The following is a 16,315-nucleotide window of genomic DNA, read 5'->3' as shown; positions in this document are numbered from 1 at the left end:
GTAGATTAAAAATTGAACTCTTTATCGGAAATATGTAGGTAAATAATTTTAGTTCAACTGCTCTAAACTAAAGGTGTGTTTGATTCCATATGTAATAATAATACTATATCTTAGGAAGAACGTAGGAAACACTATATTTGTTTGGTATTGTTTTATTTTACAGAAAGAAAGATTTGTACTGTAATTGATATTTGAATCTATGTCTGTGCATATTAATATGTTTATTAGTAAATTACACACATCACGTTTCTTATACATCAGTACTCACCACATGTGCTTTATACTTTTATAATCCATACATCAGTCACAGAATCATTTCAAATTTTGTTCATTCACATTAATTCAATAATTTCCAATTCTAACTATAACTATTATTATTTTTTCAAATATATAGTTTTCACGTTTAAATCAACACATGTATAATGTAAGTCAGTGAACCGGATATACGTTAATTATTATGAATTACAGCGCCAGTGATGCGTAGCAGGTAAACTCAATTGTATTGGTTATTTTTAAATGTATACTTATGTAAACTATGGGAAGTTTAAACTCATTTGATATTTTCCCTGGTCAAGTGAGGCTGTTAAAAAACAGGGGTCCCTAAGTATGCGACCTGGGCTACTTAGGTATTTATATAGCAGGAAATTATTGAATAAAAATATTTGTTATCGTTAAAAAAAACAAAAAAAACAATGACGGACAGCAACAATGTTAAGTAAAGTTATAAAAGATTCAGCATGACATAATGAAATAATACAGAACAAAATTAAAACGAATGGCAAGATTTACGTGGACATATACAAAAAAAAACTAAAAGACATACCAAAGCATATGAAAACCTCTTAATTTCAACTATAGAATCGTAACAGGCACACATATAAGGTGGCTCGGTTTTATATTTTTGTGAAAAACAGAAACATTGAACTGTAAATAAATAAAAAAAAAACGCCAATAGAATATTCAATGCTGACACTTATCATTGCATGATATGGTCTTTTTTCGGTAGATTTACTGTTCATGAAAATACTACTCACATACATAGATAGTCATACACATACTTTGGAGAACTTTGTGAAAGTTTTTTTTGCATTTTTCCGTAAATAGCTTTTGTATTATGCTATCCAACAGAAGATGGATCGCGCGACTCCTCATACCTTGCTGTTTTTAGAGAGTATTTTCAAGTACTAAGGCGATAATAAGCAGTTCATTTATGTCAGTTTATCGTACCTGATTCTAATTTATTAGATAAAAACGTACAAGTAGCACTTAAAATAGATTTATCAGTCCTGGTATGCTTACCTCCTGCTATGTTACCTATTCAAATGTAGCTCTTGTCGTGTTAAATAATAAGTGTCTACATTATTAAACCGGGATTATAACCAAGTTTGAAAACTTTAAAGCTGTGACACTATTCCACCACACCGTTTGCACTTCATTACGAATTCTAAAAGTTTTTGTTTCATTTTCATGTTTCTTACTAATTTTTTAACTGAATTGAAGAACAGTTAAACAGTTTCTACAGACCCTCGTATGCATGCATATACAAGGAATAAACACCCGTCCACGTATTTCTTGTGGATCATTCGGTAAAGACCGTATTGCTTGATGTAAAATTCAAGTTGGTTTTCTGTTTATTAACTAGCATTTCTACTTTGTATTGAAGACAAAACAGAAAAAAAGAGTTATAAAACTTAATTTCTTTATATTTTGGGTTCATCAAAGTTTTTTTTCAATGATAACCTTCCAATTTACATGTGTATAAATATTGTTTGAGAAAAAATCTCGTTTGCAAATCATGAGCAAATGTTTTAAGCATAAAAAAGTGAGGACTCCCGAATTGAAAAAAAATATGGGTATCTTATATATAACCATGAAACGTATATTAAGCGAACATTTCTAAGATGTTTGAAATATTATGCCAGGGAATAATTGATGTTTTAACCTTGCAAGAATAATGAATTGTTAATATAAAATACAAAGCTTTTCGATAAATGTACTATTTCTCATTTAATCTGCATTATTGATATATAAATATAAAGAAAGGGATAGCAAAGGAATATGTGAGCGATATCATCTTATTTTAACACATTCATGATCATATCATGAAACTTGAGTTGCAACCGTCGAGAGAATAATTTAAGTCTTCATTAAATACCCCATCAAATAAATCTGGTCAAACAATTGTGTTCCTTTATTATATGTTTCGTTTATTTATGACATATCTTATTCTTTCATTGTTACTTGCAAAGTTACTTGATTCTTGTGTGCGCTATAAATATCAGCAAGATATTTTTCCGTTGACTTTACAATATATACCTTAAAGAATTTGATAAGGTGAATAGCATTATTGTCTGATTGTGTATTTTAAAGTATGAGTTTATCATTTGAGCTGTACGGTTTTGTCGTTATTAATTCTTCCTTTTCAAAACTATCTAAAATCATTTATACTCAAATACTAGATTGTACCGATTGAATTGATTTATACGTCGACTTAACTTCACAAGATATTTAAAGACGTTTTATCAAACAAACAGACATGAATGACTTTGAAAAGATGTCATTTTATAGATAAACCTTTGTTTAAAAGGAAAAAAAATAAAATATCTCCTATGTTTTTCATCAAGTATTACGCAAAATAAAAATGTGTTATTCCTGTTGATAAAAGTCTGGTTAAATATTATAATAGGTATCACTTGAGCGTTAGATATAACATTTCAGAATCCATAACAATTCATAACATATTTTTCAAACCAACATAATATGTATACCACAAAGTCATTTCAGATAAAAAAAAAAACAAAAAAAAAAAAAAAAACAGGGTTTTGTGAACCTTAAAAAATAAATTTATATTCGAAAATAAGATGTGATTTTTACAGACAAATTTCACAAGCAAGTACGAGTACATATATACTTAAAATAAAGGATATGACAAAATATAATGGTATTGTTCTAATATGTGGTTATAAAACTATGAATTGTGTTGTTAGTTTTATATGTACTATGCCAATTTATGTTTTCCGAAAGACATGTGTTATGCTTACTTATTTTCCCCTAAATCAAAATTGATGGATTATTAGATAAATGTCTTTCTTAAGTTAACTTTCTTATGACGGAAACTTTAATAACAAAGTTAAGGGATGGATGACATAAATAGTAAACACTATCAACTCAACATAAGTTAAATGTATTAAACACATAACAAACAAATGTAGGAATAAGGAAATAAGTTTACGTAGAAACCCATCGTAGAACTAGCGTATTGCACTTCAACTTTCTATAGGATTAGACGCCTACTTAAATTAACCTAAATAAAAGACACGTTTGGTGAATTACCAGTAATCCAATGTCAATGACTTCCTTACTTGATCAAACAGATAATACGTACCATAGGTATTATGAAAAGGACAATCGTTGCACGCATGGTCTCTTTAACCAAAATGGTCATCTTTATATCATTTTCTATAATTAAAGAATATCAAGTTTTATCAGATAAATTTAATCAATACAATTTATTCAATTAAGATGATATGCTACACCAGATTTTAACCGTCGATAAACTTTTTTTATTCATTAATTTGTAATAATTTAATAAGTTAACACATTCTCGTCTCTGTCAACTTTATTGTTTGTTTGTGTTAAAGGTTAATCATTATTAAATATTGTCTCCTTTTTTGCCATGTTTTTTTATCCATTATAATCTCAGAAAAAAATGGGTTACAGTGCTATGTTTAAAGCTATAAGTACTCCAAAAATACCCATTTATGCAAAATAGTTATCAAAGGTACCAGGATTATAATTATGCGCGTTTCGTCTACACAAGACTCATCAGTGACGCTCATATCATCGATAAACTTTTTTATTCAAAAACTTATAATAATTGAGGATCCAAAATTCCAAAAGGTTGTGCCAAATACGGTTAAGGTAATCTGTGCCTGGGATAAGGAAATCCTTAGTTTTGTAAACAGGAAATTTATAAAAATGACCACAGTATTGATATCCAAGTCAACATCGAAATGTTGACTACTAGGCTGATGACACCCTCGTGAACGAAACGTCCACCAGCAGTGGCATCGACCCAGTGGTGTTAATAGTTATCAAGTAATTCGTAAAAATATATTTTATGTAAATTAGCAGAAATCGGTGAAATAGAATTTTGTGAAATGAAATATGAGAAGATAGGTTTTGTAATATGTTTTTTTTAACCCAAACAAAAAAAGATGTCACCGATCTTATTATCATCAAGATTAAAATTTTATTTTATATCCAGTATAAAAAAAAAATCCTATAATAGTAGGCTCCTCTTATATGTTTAAGTTAAAACAAAATAGCTATTTGTTAACTGTTAATACAGTCATAATATGCAATAAATCACTTATTTTACTTTATTTAGTCGAACAGTCTGACACATTAATTGTCAATATTTCTAAATATTGGAAGCTTAGAAAAAACACATATTATGCACTGCAATTTTACAACCTAAGATTGGAGATACAGGTAATCTACTTTAATAAGGAAATATATTATGATTGGCAATGCGATAATGCTGAAATTAAAATTGAGTACCTTTAGGTCATTGTGCGACTTTCAACAATGACCATAGCCTTAACTGCTAAGGAAAGAATCGGAGAATGTGACAAACAAGAGTTAAAACATAATAATGAACGCAATGATTTATAAAATAATGAACGAAATACAAATATTGCATATGATAAATAACGTCAGGCACTGATAAACATACTCATGACACACTCCAGGCAAACATTATGTGGCAGAGTGAACATATTTATTCGTGTCCAATCCTTCACTAACCTGGGACAGAGGTATTATATCAAATTGAAAGAACGTACTGAAAAATATATATTTTGGTTTAACATCGCCGGATCAACGAGCTAAAATACCCGACTAAATGACAAATGAATCTCATTATTCATCAATTAATAGTATTCGTTTTATCATATATATATATATATATGTTTCCTACTTTTTGTGTCATGCGGTTTTGTATCATTTATATGCAGATCTTAATTGATCAATTGTGTTGATTGATAATATAAAAATGCTTCCACGCGAACACATATGTTTTCATCGAAGTCACAGTATAGACATGAAGCTCTTGATCTGCATGACACTGGATATTTCATTTCATAAAAAAAAAACATTTGTAATACTAAAAAATTATCTATATAAGATTTTAAACAGTAAAAATTGATTTAAGGTAGCACAATACAAAGATTTGTTTACTTCCAATAACTAACCTTTAAAATGCTGTAACGTTCTTATGAATGCATAAACAATAATAAAAGAGGTATATATAGATAGATAAAGGATAAATCTTTTATATGAATGCAATACTTTTATTATGCAATCATTAATTAATCAATTATTATGGTATTAGTGACAAAATCTCGATCAGTTCACTTGAATGAATTTAGCTCTATCATCTCTTTAACTAAACAGAAAATTTAAACGAAATCTTAATCAACACATCTTGGGCTTTCTAAAGGGTGTCTCAAATTTAAATGATTCCATTCTCTCATAAATCTGTAATTAGTGTAATCATCCTTACCACATAAAAGAAGATAATGTTTAATTAGGTGTCAAATTTGTTCTATACATTCTATCTGAAATCTGAGACATCCTTTTGTAGATAATGGCCATAGGAACAACATATAATAAAATCAACCCTCTAGGAATTCCTATGCAGAAGATAATTTCATTTGAAAGTGGAAATTTGGTGAAAAATATTTTAGACAAAGTTAACATTATAATTGGTTACATAATTGTTGCATAATACTAACATTGCATTAATTTGAAAGAGTAATCTGTCAGCTATCTAAAACTACCACTTTTATAAATTTTCAAACATTATTAAGAAAGTTACAACATTTTAAAACTTGGGAGTTGGAGTTATGAAATCTTTGTATTGTGCTACCTTAATATGGTTGATAAATGTATTTTCTTTCATAATATTATATCCACGACTTAACCTACGTAAATATAGATTTAATTGTTATCATTTTGTCAGTAAATCTCAGTAAACAAATGATTATTGAATCGGGTATGGCCAACGATGACTTCTGTCAGGTTGTTTGCAATATTGTCCGATCATGACAAAATCTCATATTTCTCAAAACATGAAACATGATTACCTTATTATCATGTTATACATTACTTATTTTAAAATGCTAAGAATCTGTTGATCGGGATACAACACATCAATGATAATAGAATTCTGCACTAAATTAACTTAATTAAACATGATTGAAAATAACTGCATTGTTCATGCATTTTTAGTAAACCAAAATAATTATATCATCAAATGTATAAATTTATATTTTAGAAAAATTATATGTGAAAATACAGTTCTACTTACAGTTTCAAATGAATGCTTTGTACCCGGAAATAGTATTTGGGAATTCCCAATAAATATTATTGTTGATATTGAAGGAAGTTACCTTTGTGTGTTTTTATCTCAGTCGTATCAAGGTAATTCAACAGGTGAAGATAACATATTATTTTTGTATAACTTATTGCATTTAACATTCTATCTATTGTTGATGTTTATAAAAGGGTCGTGTAAACAAATCTATCGTCCAGGTCATTAATCGTTCGGAGGACGTGTTTTTCAACAGACTGTCGGCATTGCAATGGGAACAAACTGTGCCCCTCTACTTGCCGACTTGTTTCTTTATTATTATGAGGCTGACTTCATGCAGGAACTTCTTAGGAAGAAAGATAAGAAGTTAGCACTATCCTTTAACTCTACGTTTCGCTATATAGATGATGTTCTTTCACTAAATAATTCAAAATTTGGTGCAAGGTGGAACGCATCTATCCAATCGAGCTAGAGATAAAGGATACTACAGATACAGTTAAGTCGGCCTCATATCTTGACTTACATCTAGAAATTGACAATGAGGGTCGGTTGAAAACAAAACTTTACGACAAAAGAGATGATTTCAGCTTTCCAATTGTGAACTTTTCATTTCTAAGTAGCAACATTCCAGCAGCACATGCATACGGGGTATATATCTCCCAATTGATACGATATTCCCGTGCTTGCATTTCCTATCATGATTTTCTTGATAGAGGATTGCTGCTCACAAGGAAGCTATTAAACCAAGAGTTCCAAATGGTGAAGTTGAAATCATCCCTTCGTAAATTTTACGGACGCCATCACGAGTTGGTTGACCTTTATGGAATACCCGTATCACAAATGATATCGGATATGTTCCTTACGTCGTAACTACAATCCCCTTCCCTTTCCTGAATGTGACCTACCGAATTAGACTATTTACATGATTTGTTATCACATAAGCAACACGACGGGTGCCGCATGTGGAGCAGGATCTGCTTACCCTTCCGGAGCACCTGAGATCACCCCAAGTTTTTGGTGGGGTTCGTGTTGTTTATTCTTTAGTTTTCTATGTTGTGTCATGTGTACTATTGTTTTTCTGTTTGTATTTTTCATTTTTAGCCATGGCGTTGTCAGTTTGTTTTAGATTTATGAGTTTGACTGTCCCTTTGGTATCTTTCGTCCCTCTTTTTGTATCGTCTTGAAATAGGGAAACATTGACTCTCCTCGGTGAGCAATCATGTAAACACTATTTCTTATCAATGTTGTGAGTAGCATTTAGCAATAAAAGATAATATTTTGTAGGGAATAAAAAAGTTACATGAAATTGGCACTAGCTGTCCACATCATGTTTTGACCTAATGATATAAAAACTCTGATTTTATTCCTAACACAGACTTTTGTACTCAAACATTTATCTAAAATACAAAAAGCCTATTAACATTTTGTATACGCCATATATTATACCATCGAGATAATTTCAAAGCCATGTGAAAATCAAATGACCAGATGTAAACATCAGTTAAAATACGTATACACAGGTAGATGAGAATGTGCAATCATGTAATAACAATTTGTTTGTTGTGCCATCTATCGGTAGATTAAAGTCACGACCAATCCGAATACATTATTCTTGACCAATGCTAGCACTTGAACTTTTCAATTTGGAGGTAAAAACATGTCTAGACTCTACACACTCTGCTTACCCTTCCGGAGCACCTGAGATCACCCTTAGTTTTTTGGTGGGGTTTGTGTTGTTTATTCTTTAGTTTCCTATGTTGTGTCATGTGTGCTGTTGTTTGTCTTTTTCATTTTTAGCCATGGCGTTGTCAGTTTGTTTTAGATTTATGAGTTTGACTGTCCCTTTGGTATCTTTCGTCCCTCTTTGGTAAAGCAGGAAACGAAAATATACGTTGACATTCATGTATTTGTGCAAGAAACATACACATGAACTTCTATTAGTTGATTAAAAGCATTCAAATTGTCACTGAATATAGTCGTATGTGTAGGAATGTAAAGAGTTGTTGCACAATAAGCATGTGGCAATTGATTACATACACTTTGTACATTTACACGTGATCATGTTATAGACGCTTTTTGATTGGATGTAGCGAGTTTCGACTGCAACCAATCAAAATCATTACATTGTGTCTCCGAAATTCTATCTCAATCAGCCAGAATTGAGAGGAGGGAATAGGCCGCAACCCTTGGCTAGCGAAGATGATTATTACGATGATTTGTATTGAAAAGTCGTAAAGCTAAAATCAAATCATTAATTTTTATGACTTTATTTTTGACAAAATTGAACATTACTAATTTTTAATAGCGAAATGCTCTATTTCAGTTCCACTTACATTATTATTTGTCTACAATCATTGTTTTCCGTGTAGACGTCTTATGGTATGTCGCATTACTCATGATTTATTTTTATTTATTTTTTAAATTTCCCTGATGTTATCTGTGTTAAAAAAAATATTTTAAAATATGTTAATAATCGTTTAATCCCTTAAACACTAGGATGTTATCATACAAACATGAACGTAACTTTTCTAAATTTTGACCTATACTGTTTAGTCCTTTGTTTGATGTAAATCGTGGATAAAGCTTAACAACAAATGTAAATGTTGAAAAACTTACAAACTAACAGAAGGAGCCAGTTACGTAGTTAAATTGCATTTGATTCTGTCCGAAGTTTTTTCATTTTCATCCTTACATTTTGGTACCCTAGTTAAACAAGAATATCAAAGTACCTGAAGTGTTTTATTTCTTGATAGGGGTTTTGATGATTATCTTTTTTGTAATATTTAAAACTTTTCTGATTGGGCCTCATTTGTATACAGTTACTTCGAATTCGACCGCACAGACTCTAGGACAAATGAGATAAGTTCAATTTTAAAAATGTACATGTCTTTACTGTAGCGGCAACCTTTCAACCCCCGTCGTTTGGATTATACAATCCTCAACCTATAATGCGGCATTCTAACAGTGCCGATTGTAGCTCCTGTTTGAGATACGAAAGTGCTAAGAAAAATCTAAAAGTCGGATTACCATATTCATTGATATGGAATGTCATTCTATTGCTTGAACGCAGAAGTATGCGTTTTTTGAAGATTCCTACGGATGGGAGGGGTCGGTCAAGCACCCCTGACAGATAGTTACGTCAAGTAACATTCGGGGAAATTCATCCTGTTTGGTTTAGTCTCATTACAATCGTGATTATGTCGTTATAGATTCTGCTGTATCTAATCAAAATCGTCACGTTGTTGTGTGTTTTCTTGGCATGTTCAGGTATGATCTTTGGGTATTTTCATTGCTACTTTTTGCCGATTGAGTCTAGATTGCATCCCAAATGCGTTTGTCTTTGTTGAAACTGCCCCGGATACTAAATTCGACAAAAATAACTTTGTCTGAGTTCCGACAGTACTGATCATCCCAAAATAGAGCGACAGTTTTCTAAATGATATCTTTCATCAGCGTTTCCTCGCTGTCTGGTCATTCTTTGTGAACAATAGCTGATTGTTGTCGTGATTAACAATAGTTTTACAAATTTTGACAAAGGTTTAATTTTCATGCCAAGATTGACAAGATCTCGATCAGACTTTTAACAAATTTGTATTCGGAATGGTCCTAACACAAATGGCAGTAAATATCTTGAATGTAAGATTCCAGGTCAAGACATTCGAACGCTTTCAGCTGCTATTCGTACGTTGTAATACGTCATCGGTGTTTGAGCAAAAAATATATGAGCACGGCTTTTGTAAAAGGAAGCACCTTCTTAAAATGTTCTTTGGAAACTACCAATTACTAATAAATACCTTTCCATTTGTCTACTTTAGAAATAATACAAGTTCTTTTAGTTTCAGATTGTTATGCTGAAGTAGTGTATCTTTTTTATTACGTAACTATTTTTGTTGTGTTTTTCTTCTTCATCTCATATTTTGTTTGGTCATATACCTTTTGATGTGATATGATTTTAATACACTCTGCTATACATGCTATAGTATAATTGTCTTAACATGTGCAGGACGATATCTTTTCATATACAAGCAGCATCAAGCTACTTCATATACAGTAACTATCTATTTATTTTGACGAATGATGAAAAATTGACCAATGTTCTTCATTTAGTTTTATGTTTAGTTAATAACAATGAATAAGTTGTGTGTTTAAATTATCTGATTTAATGAGATGCTGATGGCTAGCTCGCATGTCATTTGCTTTGTATTATGATAAGGGAAAGGGTCACTTCAGTATAAAAGGCTTATTACTTGCCAGCAGGAGCCAGCTTCTGGATTATATTGAACTAGAGCGGTGTTATTGATCATATCAAAATGACAAACACAACACTACACATGAAGAGGAAATAAACGATTTACTGTGGATTCATTTATTTTCGTGGATACCAATTTTTTTTGGATTACGGAAAACTTGCATGTTCGTGGATATCTAATTTCGTGGTTTCGCCGAAGTCTGCATATAATCCTATAGAAATTTTGTAATTCGTTGAACATTTAATTTCGTGGTTCACCTGTACCCACGAAAGCCACGAAAATTGGTATCCAACGAATTATAATGAATCCACAGTAGTTGGTTCTCATTAATATGTCTACCTTATCTAGAAACTAAAAACACACAGAGTAACAACTGACTTAGGTACACTGCTGTTTACTATATACAGATGGGTGCGGTCCTAACCTTGACAAAAGTTAACTTAGAGTTAACTTGTTGACTGCTTTCTAAGTTAACTTGAGAATTTTTAAGCAGTCAAGCAAGTTAACTTCGTCGTTGGTGGACCAGACCTACGGTCTGCTTTTTTAGGACTGCTGCAGACCTATCGACAAGTCTGCTCCAGACCAGACCTGTGGACAAGTCTGCTTTTTACCAGTCCTGAGGACAGGTCTGCCACAGACCAGACCTGTGGACAAGTCTGCTTTTGACCAGTCCTGAGGACAGGTCTGCCACAGACCAGACCTATCGACAAGTCTGCTCCAGACCAGACCTGTGGACAAGTCTGCTTTTGACCAGTCCTGAGGACAGGTCTGCCACAGACCAGACCTGTGGACAAGTCTGCTTTTGACCAGTCCTAAGGACAGGTCTGCTCCTGACCAGACCTGAGGACAGGTCTGCTTTTGACCAGACCTGTGGACAAGTCTGCTATTGACCAGACCTGAGGACAGGTCTGCTTATGACAGATTATCGTTATAAGAGTTTTCATATCAGACTTGAGCTTTCATTAAAATATGTAAACAACATTCGCATTGTTTTTCCACAGATATCATTTATTATTTACTCGCTAGACTCTACTAGATATTATACAAATGCTCTCTTTTATTTGATATACATGTATTTTTATATAGATAAAAAATGGCTATACGATCACACAGAGTTTTTTTTATTAGAAGGCGGATAGAAAGGTTATCCAACGCATCGGCACAATATTCTTATATCACGGGATATCGGCAACATTGTCTACGTTACTTCGTTCCCCGTTGTTTACCTGTCCCTTCCTAAATTTTACTTTATGCATAAATTTATACTTGCATGGATATTTCATTGATATTCAACTTGTTTGCATTGGATTTACTATTCTATTTCCCGCAGAATATTCTAACAGAAATTGTACAGTGTCCGTAAGCATACGATGTGGTAAGACTATCAACAATCTCGTCAAATTCGTCAGATTTATCGAGAGATTTGTCATTGCCGATATTTATATGGGACGTCCTAAAATTATACTCAATGCGCACTTTAATGAAATAGTTGCCACTTGACGTTTAACTATAAACAAAATCAATCAACCGACATAATAGATTCCAAGAAGAGAACCTCGGATACTTTTTTTTATTAAATCATTGTAAACAGTACAAATGAATTCAGACATGTCAGTGTTGGTACTTTGATGATGTGGCATAATAGTTTTGTTTTACAAGTACACCATCATGAACTCCTATATATGATGTGACTGTTATTATAAATAAAGAGATGAAATTCTGACATTCTCAATTTATTCAGAATATTTTTTGCATTTATGGTTTTCCAATATTATTGATTACGTGTACATTTACGGTCCTACTAAAATGTGAACAGGAGCGCCAGGAGAAGACATTAAGGTATGCGGGTATATAGATTTGCAAATAAAAGTGCACATATGATCAGTTTTGGTCAAATAGTTTTGTTTTCCAAGTCAGCATGAGGTATTAAAACTACTGAAATTTTGTTACGTATCAATATTTTGAATAAAAGGAGGACACGCTGGTATCCTAAATTTATGCGAACAAAAATTTGTTGTTATTAAATTGCAATATTGCTGTCCATTGTCATGATTATATTATACAATGATTCCTGACATAAAAAATATGGCTGATTAATACTATGCGGGTACATCATGGTGTATATAGATTTACAAATTAAAGTGCACATATGGTCAGTTTTGGTAATGCGGTCAAATAATTTTGTTGTACAAGTCAGCTGGAGGTATCAAAACTACTGAAATTTTGTTACGTATCAATATTTTGAATAAAATGAGGACATGCTGGTATCCTAAATTTATGCGAACAAAATTTTTTTGTTATTATATTGCAATATTGCTGTCCATTGTCATGATTGTATTATACATTGAATCCTGACATAAAAAATATGGCTGATTTACTATGCGGGTATATAGATTTACAAATTAAAGTGCATATATGGTAAGTTTTGGTGGATGCGGTCAAATAAATTTGTTGTAAAAGTCAACTGGAGGCATTAAAACTACTGAAATTTTGTTACGTATCAGTATTTTAAGTAAAAAGAGGACATGCTGGCACCCTTAATTTAGGTGAACAAAAATTTGTTGTTATTATATTGCAATATTGCTGTCCATTGTCATGATTGTATTATACATTGAATCCTGACATTAAAAATAAGGCTGATTTACTATGCTGGTATATAGATTTACAATTTAAAGTTCACATATGGTCAGTTTTGGTAATGTGGTCAAATAATTTTGTTGTACAAGTCAGCTGGAGGTATCAAAACTACTGAAATTTTGTTACGTATCAATATTTTGAATAAAATGAGGACATGCTGGTATCCTTAATTTATTCGAACCAAAATTTTTTGTTATTATATTGCAATTTTGCTATCCATTGTCATGATTGTATTATACATTGAATCCTGACATCAAAAATGTGGCTGATTTACTATGCGGGTATATAGATTTACAAATTAAAGTGCACATATGGTCAGTTTTGGTGGATGCGGTCAAATAATTTTGTTGTACAAGTCAACTGGAGGTATCAAAACTACTGGAATTTTGTTACGTATCAGTATTTTAAGTAAAAAGAGGACATGCTGGTACCCTTAATTTAGGCGAACAAAAATTTGTTGTTATTATATTGCAATATTGCTGTCCATTGTCATGATTGTATTATACATTGAATCCTGACATTAAAAATAAGGCTGATTTTCTATGCTGGTATATAGATTTACAATTTAAAGTTCACATATGGTCAGTTTTGGTAATGTGGTCAAATAATTTTGTCGTACAAGTCAGCTGGAGGTATCAAAACTACTGAAATTTTGTTACGTATCAATATTTTGAATAAAATGAGGACATGCTGGTATCCTAAATTTATGCGAACCAAAATTTTTTGTTATTATATTGCAATTTTGCTGTCCATTGTCATGATTGTATTATACATTGAATCCTGACATAAAAAATATGGCTGATTAACTATGCGGGTATATAGATTTACAAATTAAAGTGCACATATGGTCAGTTTTGGTGGATGCGGTCAAATAATTTTGTTGTACAAGTCAACTGGAGGTATCAAAACTACTGAAAGTTTGTTACGTATCAATATTTTGAATAAATTGAGGACATGCTGGTATCCTAAATTTATGCGAACAAAAATTTGTTGTTATTATATTGCAATATTGCTGTCCATTGTCATGATTGTATTATACATTGAATTCTGACATAAAAAATATGGCTGATTTACTATGCGGGTATATAGATTTACAAATTAAAGTGCATATATGGTCAGTTTTGGTGGATGCGGTCAAATAATTTTGTTGTACAAGTCAACTGGAGGCATCAAAACTACTGAAATTTTGTTACGTATCAGTATTTTAAGTAAAAAGAGGACATGCTGGCACCTTTAATTTAGGCGAACAGAAATTTGTTGTTATTATATTGCAATATTGCTGTACATCATGTACATTGTCATGATTGTATTATACATTGAATCCTGACATTAAAAATAAGGCTGATTTACTATGCTGGTATATAGATTTACAATTTAAAGTTCACATATGGTCAGTTTTGGTAATGCGGTCAAATGATTTTGTTGTACAAGTCAGCTGGAGGTATCAAAACTACTGAAATTTTGTTACGTATCAATATTTTGAATAAAATGAGGACATGCTGGTATCCTAAATTTATGCGAACCAAATTTTTTTGTTATTATATTGCAATTTTGCTGTCCATTGTCAGGATTGTATTATACATTGAATCCTGACATAAAAAATATTGCTGATTTACTATGCGGGTATATAGATTTACAAATTAAAGTGCATATATGGTCAGTTTTGGTGGATGCGGTCAAATAATTTTGTTGTACAAGTCAACTGGAGGCATCAAAACTACTGAAATTTTGTTACGTATCAGTATTTTGAGTAAAAAGAAGACAGGCTGGCACCCTTAATTTAGGCGAACAAAAATTTGTAGTCATTATTTAAATGAATTAAACTATTGCTGATTGTGGCTGCATAGTTCAAGGATGTATAACTAACAAGGACGTATACACCTAACATCAAATATACTTCTTTTCAAAAATATACATAATATGATTGAATTTGATCTCGGAATATATATATATATTCAGTGCCTGTTATCATTGTAACCGAGATCGTTTTTATAATAGATAGATTGTCAGATCACAGATAAATTTGTGTTACGTTCTGTGCGTACTTATTTTCAATTATTTGTGTTTAATCCTGTTCATAAAACGGAAGTATTAATTTTCAAATTACTTTATTTTCGATGTTTATACTACGAAACAAAGATATTAAAATTTTTTTTTTTTAAATCAACGAAGAGCGGTCCTGGTTACAAGTTAACTTAGTGTTGACCAGACCAGTCAAAAGTTAACTTGGGAACAGGTCTGGTTTTGATCGGATTTGTTCAAGCAGAAGTTAACTTTGTGGCAGGACCGGTTTCCAAGTTAACTTATGTTAACTTTATGACAGGACTGGTTCCGAAGTTAACTTATGTTAACTTATGACAGGACTGGTTCGAAGTTAACTTATATCAATAGCGGACCTGTTTCTAAGTTAACTTTTTGGCAGACATAAAAACAGTCCTAGGTCCAAGTCCGCTTTTCAAGTTAACTAGATTTTGGTCCTAGGACTGGTCAGAGCAGTCCTATATTCGGTCACAGGTTAACTTTGACCAGTCCAAATGACTGGTTATCAAGTTAACTTGCTGTACAGGTTAGGAGTGCACCCATCTGTAGTTCATGTGACAGTAATGTGATACAAAAAGTGACTATATAGATAATGTGATAATAATAAAATACAAACAGTGATTTAAGCATTCAAACTTCTTGGTATTTTTACTTACTGCCCGACTGATCTTAATTCTGACAATTCATGTTTAATTACGATATTGGAGCTGTTACATTGTTGTACTCGTGGTCAAAAATGTCAAAATTTGAATTTTCTAGAAAAATACAAATACCATTTCTATATGTTTTAAGTTCTAACGTAGTTCGTACGCTACAATTTAAATACTTCAACATCCTTTACTTCGATCACAATGGTAAAAAACAAATGCACAGTCAACTGATATTTCAAAAACTATAATTTGAGTTTTCTACATAAAACAAAATACAAAATATATAGATTCACTCGATAAAACTATATTTTTCTATTCATTCGTAGGTCAACATTGTGAATTAGAGTTTCACCACTGTTCGT

The sequence above is a fragment of the Mytilus galloprovincialis genome, chromosome 13, assembly GCF_965363235.1.
Source record: "Mytilus galloprovincialis chromosome 13, xbMytGall1.hap1.1, whole genome shotgun sequence".
Taxonomy (NCBI): Eukaryota; Metazoa; Mollusca; class Bivalvia; order Mytilida; family Mytilidae; genus Mytilus; species Mytilus galloprovincialis.
This window is presented reverse-complemented; position numbering follows the sequence as displayed.